Genomic DNA, 12,234 nt, shown 5'->3' with positions numbered 1-12,234 from the left:
CACCATCCCTGGAGGTACTTTAAAAGACAGGTAGACGGGGTACGAGGTGCTCAGGAACATGATTTAGTGGTTGATAGGAATGATTGGACTCGATGATCTCAGAGGTCTTTTCCAACCTAGTGATTCTATGATTCCTTCCCTCAACTCAGGTCACACATTGCTCATAAAATAGTCCAGACTTCAACAGGGATATTCTGATATGCCTTGGATGCTGTAGGATTTCAGCAGGGATATTCTGATACACCTTGGATGCTGTACAATTTCTGATTCTGTCTCACAGAGTACATTGTGGGCAGAAGGGAGAGTATGTTTCAAAATAAAGCAATGCCATTTTCAGCCCTACTGTTGGACAAATAAGCATGGAAAATGCTCTCTCTTAAAAATGTAGTAAGGCAGCTTCTTTTGGGGTGGGTTAGTGAAGCCAAATGCATGCACACGGTTCCACTTAGCATTTACTGAGCTAAGTAATTCTCCAGGCATCAAGATAGTGGCCTTTGCAATTATCATATGGAACACAACAATCACACAGCAGAAGTGAAACAAAAAACTGTAAATATTGTACGAGGCCTTATTTGGGTGGGTGCGATGTTTTGCTATTACTGTGAAATGCTCACACGACCCAGGAAGCTTTGTTGATAAAGTATAAAAGTAATCCCAGAAATTGTAAGGATTAGATAACACGATGTAGTATATTGCCCAGAATTTGATTGAGTCGTATTTTATTATTGGTTAGTGCCTCAGCTTTTTATTTAGCAAACAAATAAATGCAGTCATTTGTGTGTTACAGCTCCGTGTACCACACAGGCTAAACACTGTGTTCAGTTAAACCAGTAAAACAGTAAAAAATTAAAGCATCTCCATCAATTTCAAAGGTACAACAGAATTACTAGCAGAAAAATCTAATCCAAAGTATATATAAATAATTAAACTGTTATGTAATACAAAACCAAAACCATTTGGAGTTTTCAAGGCATGATGAATTAAAAGGCATAGAAGATGATCAATTAAAATGAGAAAGACTATTTTGAACATCTCCTTTGCATTATCCTTTTAACTAGGGAACATCATCAGACAGCAAATATAGCAGTTATAGCTGAACCTAAGGCTTCTCAGAGTAGTTACCTAACTAGCTCCACAAGGGGGAAATAAAACGTGTTTCATAAAATGTTTTCTTCTCAAATTCCGGCTGACATGCAGGCTTCTGCCAATGACAAGTATTAGGAAAACAAACTGAAATCCCAATTTCCATCAGTTAGGGAAATCCTTTTGCAAGTTCTTTCACAGCCATTTTGTGGTTATTTCACCTTGCGAATAGTTCTCATGAATTTTAAAGATCACATGAGACCAAATGTATTTTCTTTTGTGTTAGGAATTAGGAACGCATTGCAGTTTTCAGATCAGGGGTTTCATAACTCAGTTTTAAAGACTGAAGAATGTGGAGTTTAGGTATACTATTATGCTGATTTATCATGTGATGTTTTAGATAATTTTCTAAGCCACTAAAGAAGAGGGGGTTTTATAAACGTGTAAACAGGTCCCTTAATGCCTTTAAAAATCTGTCCTTATAGCTCAGTCTAGGAAACACTGTGCAGGAATTACTCCCATTAATTTTAAAATCAGTAGATACGTTGAAGAGATCTACAAATATTCCAGAAATTTGAAAAGCAGAATAAAAATAAGATTTTTTTTTTCTGTAAATTGAATAAAGACCACAAAAGGAATAGAGATCACAGAAGGAATCTTGAATCTTGCCCAGATTCAATATAAACATGTCTCCTTTTGACCCACACGTTTGCCAGACAGGAAGAAAAAAGCTTCCATATTTTGTTCCAAAACCACATATATAAAAATTAATCCTCTCTGATAGTAAATCTGCAAGCATGTTTGCCCCAAGTGGTCCATCGTTCTCATCTGTGATGACAGTCACGCATGACTTACCTTCCACTGCTGCTGCTTTCAACTCCTCCCTTTTCCACTACTTTCTTCTCCCAAATAAAGCTCTACTTTCAGCTTCATTCTAACCTTGTCATAGCTATTGTAATAGAAAGAACAGCTATTTCATATTGCTTTTGTGAAATGCACAGTGGAACTTCCATTTCAACGCCGTGGCTTTGTAAGCTTGCGAAACTGAAAGAGGGATGATTTTACATAATCCTTCATTGATGGAGACAACTGCAGAGCACCCAGGAAATTGGCACTCATACCTCATGGAAGAAGAGAAAATGTTATTCATGCCTTCTAAAGCAATAAATTCTAAATACAATATAGACTCAGATTAAAAAAAAAAATGAGAAAAAAAAAAGGACTAAACAGATGGGAGGACTTTGTACCTCAAGGATTCTTCAGATACACTGACTCAACCCAAGGACTCCTGGGTGAAGAAATTTGTCATGATGCGCAGTTCTACTTTGCTACTCCTCAGTTAAGCATCTGCCTTCTGGGAACTGCTCTGACAAGGTTGTGGTTCTTACTTTATCTGTTACATGTTCCCAAAGAATTACCCTGTAAATCGAATTATTCACAGAGAAGCCGAACATTTTGAAAGCCTCAGCATGTTATTGCAATGCCTGAATCAGATGGAATATGAAGGAGCTGTTTTGAGGGATGCCAAGAAACACTTTCAGGCAAAATATGTGCATTCCAGATTAAAAGCCAGAATTTCTTAGGCAATGGACAAACCAATAAACGAGGATAAATTCAGCAGAATATTTTTGGATTATGTTGAGGGGGGAGAAGGAGAAGCAATACATTTTGTGTCAACTTGAAAGTAATGCTTTCTTTCACAGTTTACACCATGTAGATTATGCAGTGTGTAATCACAGTTCTGGGGACTCAGGTCCTGAACTGTGCAGAAGTTCAGTTCAATGTGTTGATCACCACTGAAAGATGGCCATAGTTGTATCATCTGCCTCTCATCATTTCCAAATGAGCACCTACTGATCAGAATAGTTTGCTTTTCTTTTTTTTTCTTTACAGTTCACTAAACGCTTAAAAAATGCAGCTTTAATGTTCCCTCTAATGCCTTAACCTTACAAAACAAGACTTTTTTATTCCATTCATATTCCAAGTAAGAATGAACAGTCATACTGCAAGTCATCATGAGCAGAGGTTCTTAAGAAAAATTCCATGTTGAGGCAAACCTGTAAGAATATTAACCTAAAAGAACCATGCACAAAAATCTGGGTCTACTTCAGAACAATGTTTGGAACATCGCATACTCAAACCTCAGCAGGAAAAAATATTATTTAGCATATTTTCCAGTTTGTTGCTAAGAAACTGTTGCTTCATTTTCCTATTGTCATTTGCAGAAAATTTCTGATTGTTCTTTTGCCAATTCAGTCATCTTGTTGTAACAGCTGTACAATTAAAAGGAGTATAAAGGAAAAAGCACTGGAATGCACTCATGCTTTCATGGTCTGTCATATTCTTCCCTGTAAATCAGTACCCTCCAACAAGATCTAAAAACCAAAAAAGATTATTTTACAATAACACAGAAAAGATCTTTAAATATGGTTTTGCTTTTATGTAAAATATAAAATTCTTAACATTGCAATCACTGCATTCTTTATGTCTTTCTGTTCTCCTCCTACAGTGTCTACTCTCCTACCCTCTCTCCAAAAGTAGTTAATAGCACATGCACAAGGATGGAATAACAACAGAGGAAATATGAAGTGCTGTTCTTCCTCATACCTTCTGGCTATTTGTAGGATTTTTGACCTGCAAGTAGGATCCAATAGCCAATCACTTTATGAAGTTTAAGTGAATAATGGCAAAAATCTCGGTGCCATCAGTATTTCAGTGGGAAGGCCTACACCATATTATACCGGGAATTTTCTCAACCCTATGCAAGTAGCAGAACAGGGAAAACATTTCTGGAACCAGTAACAGATTGACTGGGGCTCCATCTTTCACACAGTGGAATTGCCAGTGCAATCCTCATGGCCAGCCTGCACATTTCCACATGGTTCCCTGGGTTAACACCAGCCCAGACATTTCCCTGCAGGCAGTAAGGATGCAAGTGAGCTGATTTAGAAGGTTAAAAGAGTTTACCAGCATGGAGATGGTCAAGCCACACCAATCTGCTTCAGAGCCAGAGCTGGCACTGCTATATTCACAACACCGAGGTAGCTGATGAGTCCAGTTCCTTGCTATGACAACCATGAACACTATCTGTCATACACATGTCAAACTTTATATTAAAACTAACCACTTTTTGCTATCAAGTATTCTTTACTCATTGGTTGCTATAGAAACTTCAGATTTCCTACCCTAAAATTACTGTTGGCCAGTTTACCGAGTTTCTTCTTGTGCCAGTGTTGTCCTCTAATTTCAATTATTCTTCCTTTTGTGGTATTTAAAGACTGTAGTCATATCTGTTCTAATCCTGGGTTAAACAAGCTAAGCTTAGCTTTAGAGCTCTAAAAGCTTTTGGGTTAAACAAGCTAAGCTTTAGAGCCTCCTAAAACAGGCTCTTTATTCCCCTGATCACCCTAACAGTCCTCTTGTCATCTGCCGCAGCTTGACTTCCCCTCTCTTGAATTAATGTGATTAGAATATAGTATTGCAAATAAAAATTTCACAAAGTAATGCCTCTTGTGAAGGATGAATGTCTGTACAGGAATTAGTTTACCAAATATACTATACTGGCAGCTCACAGTTATCTTGTGATCAATTAGTACTCTCATCCACAGTGATCTAAAACTAATTATCTCCCATCTTAATAGTATAAATTCTCAGTGTTAGCCTTAGCTAAATGGTGCTGCACTGTGTATGAGTAAATTTATCCAATTTTTCAGGACCTTGAGGTCCTTTCAATCTGCCTGATATCATAATTCCCCTCTGTATTAATAACCGTGTCATCAGCAATTTTAATATTGTATCACAGTTATTAATAAAATAAGATTAGTCCACAAGACTTTAAGAAACTCTTTGAGTAAACTCCATATACCTGACAGGTTAATCTATTGATACATACACTGATGTGCTCCCCTAAATGAAAAATGCTTTTCCCTTCCTCTTTAACCAACGTCTTTCATCACAAAGTTCTCTCCTATTCCTTCTTATTAATCATTTCTCACATAGAAAATATTTTGAGAATATCCAGATACATTAGATTAACTTAGAGTTACCCTATCAAGTGATATAACCTGATTTCCCATTTCCCCTTGCTTAACCAATACAGCCTTTTAGTTCATTCTCTGTTATCTTTGGAACTTCCTTTATCCTTCTTCCCCTCAAAATACATTCTGAAATATCTATTGTACCTGACTACATTTGCAACCATTACAAATGTTTCCCTCATCTTAACTGAAGGTGTCTTTGCTGTTCTTCAATCACACAAAAATCTTCACCTTGTTGTATCTGTACTAGAAAAAGTCTTTGTTATTGTAACTGGAGTTAAATGTGCCAATACTTCTAGTCTCATGATTGGAGATTATCTTGTTCTGGACTTTAATAAAGGATACTATATACCAAAAAGAAATGCTTCACAGAGATAAATAAGCAATTCATCTGCAAAGTTAGAAGGAAGAACAGTTAACAACCCATCTCTTGGTTATTATTTTTATGGTTCTATGTCTTAAGATGTTATCAGTCCTACAACAATAGTCCAGAACTTCTGAATATAAGAACGAAGGCCTTGAGCTCATGAGAACCAAGGTTTTACCTTCCCACCAGGACAACAAGCTTTATCTGGCGTACCGGAAAAGACAGACAAGCAAGGTCTACAGTGTGCAAACACAGGAGGCCTCAAGTATCCCACAGGCTAGTGGCAGCATGTTTTTCATGTACAAAATGCACCATAAAATGAGTATCAGTGTAAATCATGGTGTGGTAACATTCTTTTATCATCAGTAATGGCTACTAAAGTCACTAGTTATGCTGATTGTGGTCTGACTGTAAGAGACAAATTAAAAAATGAGAAGCCAAAGAATTTTATTGCTAAGTTAAAGCCTATGTCAGTTGCTCACATGCAAATTCTACTGTTCTTGGTGCTGAATTCAGCCATCTGTATCCCAAAATTAAAGGTATTGGTCAAAATTATCTCTGACTTGACCTGCTTTGGGAAAAGTCTTCTCTACGTTACAAAACATCAAAATATTCTCTGACAAAACAAATAATATCTAATATATAATTCTGCACAGTAGGCATCAAACCATAATCTACAGATCTGCAGGATCATCATTCCACAAGTGGAAAGGCGAGGAGATGTTGTCAACTAAAGTTCTATAATAAAGATATTAAACCCCTCAATTTCTCTTGAGCCATCAGACATAGTTTCTGCATAAATTATTTGGAAGTTATTGATAATATAATCAAATGATATGGTGTACTGGCGAGGACCTCCAGTGTATCAATACAGTGCAAGTAGGGGCAAGTACATCTGGTGAAGGAAAGGATGTAACTGGCACTGATGGGTTAGACAATCCAAGTACCAGTCATTTGGGAATGAACACTATTGCCTTTATGAGAGCAGAGGGATTATCAGCCCAGCTGAAGTGCATTTACACCAATGCATGCAGCATGGGCAATAAGCAGGAGGAACTGGAAGCTATTGTAGGGCAAGGAGACTACGACATAGTTGCCATCACAGAAACGTGGTGGGACAACTTGTATAATTGGAGTGCTGCTATGGTGGGATATAAACTCTTCAGACAGGACAGGAAAGGAAGGAGTGGTGGTGGGGTAGCCCTCTATGTTACAGAGTGCTTCAATACCCTCGAGCTTGATTATGGTGATGACAGGATCGAGTGCTTGTGGGTAAAAATCAGAGGAGCCCACAAGAGGGCAGATATTGTGATAGGAGTCTGTTATAGACCACCCAGCCAAGAAGAAGAAGCTGATGAGCTCTTCTATAAACAACTGGGAGAAGCTTCAAGTTTGTTAGCTCTTGTCCTTGTGGGATGAGGAGAACCATTATACATTCTGAGGGCCTGAAAGGGTCAAAAGCAGAATGATGAAGCCAGAGGCCTTGAGAGCAGTGTTCTGTGGGGCCTGAAAGGGTCGATAACAGAAAACTGTGCTGAGATTAAAAGCCGCTCCTCCTGGAAGGGAGGGTGCGGACACAGAGGTTCTTGGCAGTATAATGTGTTTCTCCCCATTCCAGGGCCCAAGCTAAATGTATATACACTCTAGGAACACCTGCAGATTTAGTTAAGGATGTTATGTGAACTCTGGACAGACACGTAGACTCTTGTTTGTAGAACTTGTAGAGCCTGCTTTCTCACGACAAGAATAGTAATAAAGTATGTAAACAGTGCATACAAGTACGATGTTATCTCAACCAGAAGAGTATAAAAACTCTGTTTGGAGAATAAAATGTTGCTACTTGCCACCAGAGCAGTAGTCCGTCTGTCGATTTACGCGTCCCTGTGAGCTGGTCTCCGTCAGTGGGACACTTCAATCTTCCGGATGTCTGCTGGAAGTACAATACAGTGGAGAGGAAGCAGTCTAGGAAGTTCCTGGAGTGTGTGGATGACCACTTCCTCACACAACTGGTGAAAGTGCCAACAAAGAAGGGTGCCCTCCTGGACCTGCTGTTTGTCAACAGAGAGGGCCTTGTGGGGGATGTGACAGTTGGAGGACGCCTGGGGCAAAGTGATCATGAGATGATAGAATTCTCAGTTCTAGGTGAGGTCAGGAGCCGGGGTAGCAGAATGGCCACACTGAACTTCCAGAGGGCAGACTTTGGACTGTTCAGAAGGCTGGTTGACAAAGGCCCCTGGGAGACAGTCCTTAAGGGCAAGGAAGCCCACGGGAGCTGGATACTCTTCAAGAAGGAAATCCTAGCAGCTCAGGAGCAAGCTGTCCCCATGTGCTGGAAAATGAGCGGGCAAGGAAAAAAAACCAGCTTTGTTGAGCAGAGAGATGATGGGTGGACATCAAAAAGAAGAGGAATGTCTATGAACTTTGGAAACAGGGACAGGCATCTTGGGTAGACTACAGGGAGGAAGTGAGATCGTGCAGAGGAAAAATCAGGAGGACTAAAGCCCAACTAGAGCTCAGATCGGCCAAGCTAGTGAAAGATAACAAAAAATCTTTCTATAAATACATTAACAATAAAAGGAGGACCAGGGAGAATATTCAGTCCTTATTGGATGCAAAGGGAACAACTGTGACAATGGATGAGGACAAGGCTGAGGTACTTAATGCCTTCTTTGCCTCAATCTTTAGTAGTAAGGAAAGTTGTTCCCTGTATGTACGTACCCAGGAGTTAGAGGAGGAGAAAAAAGCTCCCATGTTCCAAGAGGAGGTGGTTAGAGGCTTACCTGCCCAATTAGACACTCACAAGTCTATGGGGCCAGATGGGATCCATCCAAGAGTATTGAGGGAGCTGGCGGACGTGCTTGCCAAACCCCTTTCCATCATCTTCCAGCAGTCACGGCTGACTGGGGAAGTTCCACTGGACTGGAGGCTGGCTGATTTTATACCCATCTTCAAGAAGGCTTGGAGGGAGGACCCAGAAAACTACAGGCCTGTCAGTCTGACCTCGGTGCCAGGGAAAGTCATGGAACAGGTGATCTTGAGTGCTATCATGAAGCCCATGCAAGAGAACTGGGTGATCAGGGCCAGTCAACACGGGTTCACGAAAGGCAGGTCTTAACAAAGCCTGATCACCTGATCACCTTCTATGACAAAGTGATTCGACTACTGGCTGGATGTAGTCTTCTTGGACTTCAGTAAAGCCTTTGACACAGTTTCTCAAAGCATTCTGCTTAGGAAACTGTCTGCCTCTGGCCTGGACAGGCGCACACTCTCCTGGGTTGAAAACTGGTTGGATGGCCGGGCCCAAAGAGTGGTGGTAAATGGAGTTAACTCCAGCTGGAGGCCAGTTACAAGTGGGGTTCCCCAGAGCTCCGTGCTGGGTCCAGCCCTGTTCAATGTCTTTATCGGTGACCTGGATGAGGAGATTGAATGCACCCAAAGTAAGTTTGCAGATGACACTAAGCTGGGTGGAAGCATGGATCTTATAGAGGGTAGGGAGGCTCTGCAAAGGGATCTGAACAGGCTGGACCGCTGGGCTGAGACCAATGGCATGAGGTTTAACCAGGCCAAATGTTGGGTCCTGCACTTGGGGCACAACAACCCTATGCAGTGCTACAGACTAGGAGAAGTCTGGTTAAAAAGCTACCTAGAGGAGAAGGACCTGGGGTTGTTGATTGACAGCCGACTGAACATGAGCCAGCAGTGTGCCCAGGTGGCCAAGGAGGCCAGTGGCATCTTGGCTTGGATCAGAAACAGCGTGACCAGCAGGTCCAGGGAGGTTATTCCCTCTGTGTACTCAGCACTGGTGAGACAGCACCTCAAATACTGTGTTCAGTTCTGGGCCCCTCACCACAAGAAGGATGTTGAGGCTCTGGAGCGTGTCCAGAGAAGAGCAACAAAGCTGGTGAGGGGGCTGGAGAACAAGTCTTATGAGGAGCAGCTGAGAGAGCTGGAGTTGTTTAGCCTGGAGAAGAGGAGGCTGAGGGGAGAGCTTATTGCTCTCTACAACTGCCTGAAAGGAAGTTGTGGGGAGGAGGGAGCTGGGCTCTTCTCCCAAGTGTCAGGGGACAGGACAAGGGGGAATGGCCTCAAGCTCCACCAGGGGAGGTTCAGTCTGGACATCAGAAAAAAATGTTTCACAGAAGGGGTCATGGAAAAGGCTGCCCAGGGAGGTGTTTGAGTCACCATCCCTGGAGTTATTTAAAAGACAGGTGGATGAGATGCTCAGGGGCATGGCTTAGTGTTTGATAGAAATGGTTGGACTCAATGACCCAGGAGGTCTTTTCCAACCTAGTGATTCTGTGATTCTGTGCAATATATAGGTACTGGAATAAGCAAGTATACAAATGGCATGACTCCTTAACTGTTATTAGTATACATTATTATCTTCAATTCACAATTTTCTTGTATTTAAATAATGATCTAAAGAAGTCTTGGGAGTGCAGATGTCTGCTTTATTTGTCATTGCCATTTTATCCAAAAGCTTGATTTGTACTGCCAATGATGGAATTGTATTTACCAAGAGTATAACAGCCAACTCTGGTCAAAAACGGAATTGTATTTACCAAGAGTGTAACAGCCAATTCTGGTCAAGAAGAAAAGCCAGGTGAATCCACAAATAGATTCTTGAGGAAAAAAATCAGTATACTACTATGCCCTCTAAAAATACGTCTGTAATTACATTAAAAAGCATAATTCAACATAATTTGGCAAGTTATTTTGCTGTTAAATATTACTTTCAGGAAAGAGCTGCAAACTCTGAAGTTATGTAAGGACAGATTTATAGCTGCGAACGCTTCTGTCCACATTTTTTTTTCTTTTTACTCATTTACTCAGGATCAGCATTAAGTCAGCCACACCAGAACTTAGAGTAATCCATTTCTTTGGCTTCTGCAAACTTGCTTTTGCTAATATCCAGTAAAATAAAAAGAGAGAAAGTAGAAAACTTGTAAACTAGCAAAATTGTCACTTGTAAATTTGAATCTACACAACCTGGAAGGAAATGTACTTTGAATGAATGAATGAATGAATGAATGAACGAATGAATGAATGAATGAATGAATGCATTAAGACTGCTGAGCCTCCTCCTATTGGGGAACTAGTACTATCAGTCATCACTGTCTCCATTTCAGTAGATGTAGATAGATAAGGTTTGCTGTTTGAAGTGTTAAAGCTACCATATCAAATCCTGCTCCCTTAACTCACTTTGGGATTCTCACTGATTTCAACTCATTTCTTACAAAATATGAGGACAAACCCTCAAATGCTCTTCAACCTTGCTTACATGAGGATATGAATTGAAAGAAATTCCTCATATTGTGCATTGGCAGATAATTAATGATGATTATCTGAAACTGAAACTGTCCTCCAAAACATGTAATATGCTTATTTCTGCCCTTGGCTTTTTAAAACAAATAATAAAAGAAAATAAAAGAACAACCCCTCATTTTCCCATCTTCTCACAAAACCAAGAAGCACCTACAGATACCACAGAGAAGAAACAATCACAATAGTTGCTGTAATCACAACTTAATCTACTGTCCTGGTCTCTTATCACCTAGAAACCTGTTTTTTCCCCTCTTCCCCATGTCTGATAGCAAGAGAAGCAGTTCAGAGCATCTGCCGGTCTTTTAGGAGAAATGAAAATCTTCCTTTATCATAGTATGCAATTTATGATGTCCTCTTCTGTAGCAGTGAGGGCACGGACTCCTCTTCTGGTACAAATTAAATCGTTTATTGAGTAAAAGTACAAGGCTTATATACCCTAATCTTCCTCGTTTTACGCCAGTAAAATTCCACAGCTAGAGTTTCCATAGCTACGTAGAGATAAAGACAAGAACTGCAGCTAGAGATGTACACCGTATCTCCTTTTTATGCTTTCTGTTTCTTCCCCTCTCACATACTTCACCAGTATCCCACAAGTACAGCTAATGATTCCAAGGACTTTAAGCGAGCTTCAGCCCAATGTCCGCTTGGTCTGTGCTCGCTGCTGATATCTTAGGCATGCCAAGGCATCGGCCTCTTGCGTTGGCATATACAAGGCAGTGGAATGTTTAAGTCTGTACAAATTCAGGGACACAGTCTTCTCTCATCAAGTTCAAACCCAAACATGCTTTCTCCCATACTCTTCCTACACCGAGATCATGCTGCAAAGAGCACTTGATCACACAGGAGGAGGAAAAGTCATGCTGTGACCTCAGTGTTATGCTTGCTTCTATACCTATTTGCAGCTTTCCTCCAAATTGCATTACTTTACCCACAACACTTTTCCAAACAGGGAATAAAGAACACATTAACACATAATTAAGCGCAAATAACATGTTTTTTATTGAATGAGCAATAGTGATGACATTCAACCTTAGGTGCTAATTTTATACAGTTGACATTTAAGAAGCCCTTTATGCATTCTTTCTTGAATGACATGCATTATGCATACAGTAATACACAAACCATCTATAGAGATGTTGATTATACTTTGGAAGCAAATTTTCACTTGGAGGAAGGTAAACAAATTTTTTGATTCCTTCTTTGGCAGGGCTGCAGCAGTGTGTCTGATGTGCACTTTACTATTATTTAAGCAAACAGCACCATAGCTACTAATGCAGTTGAGAAAGGTAAATGCAGTGCCTGATGAGAAAAAAAGGTTCCTGCTCTAGCAGGCTGTTGAAGTATCTGCCACAATCAGCACTGCCAGTTCAAGGGAACTGCAAGCCACAGCTTGCCTGCTGTTTGCTTTTTTTAACGTGTAGG

Source organism: Cuculus canorus, chromosome 5, assembly GCF_017976375.1.
Source record: "Cuculus canorus isolate bCucCan1 chromosome 5, bCucCan1.pri, whole genome shotgun sequence".
Lineage (NCBI taxonomy): Eukaryota > Metazoa > Chordata > Aves > Cuculiformes > Cuculidae > Cuculus > Cuculus canorus.
This window is presented reverse-complemented; position numbering follows the sequence as displayed.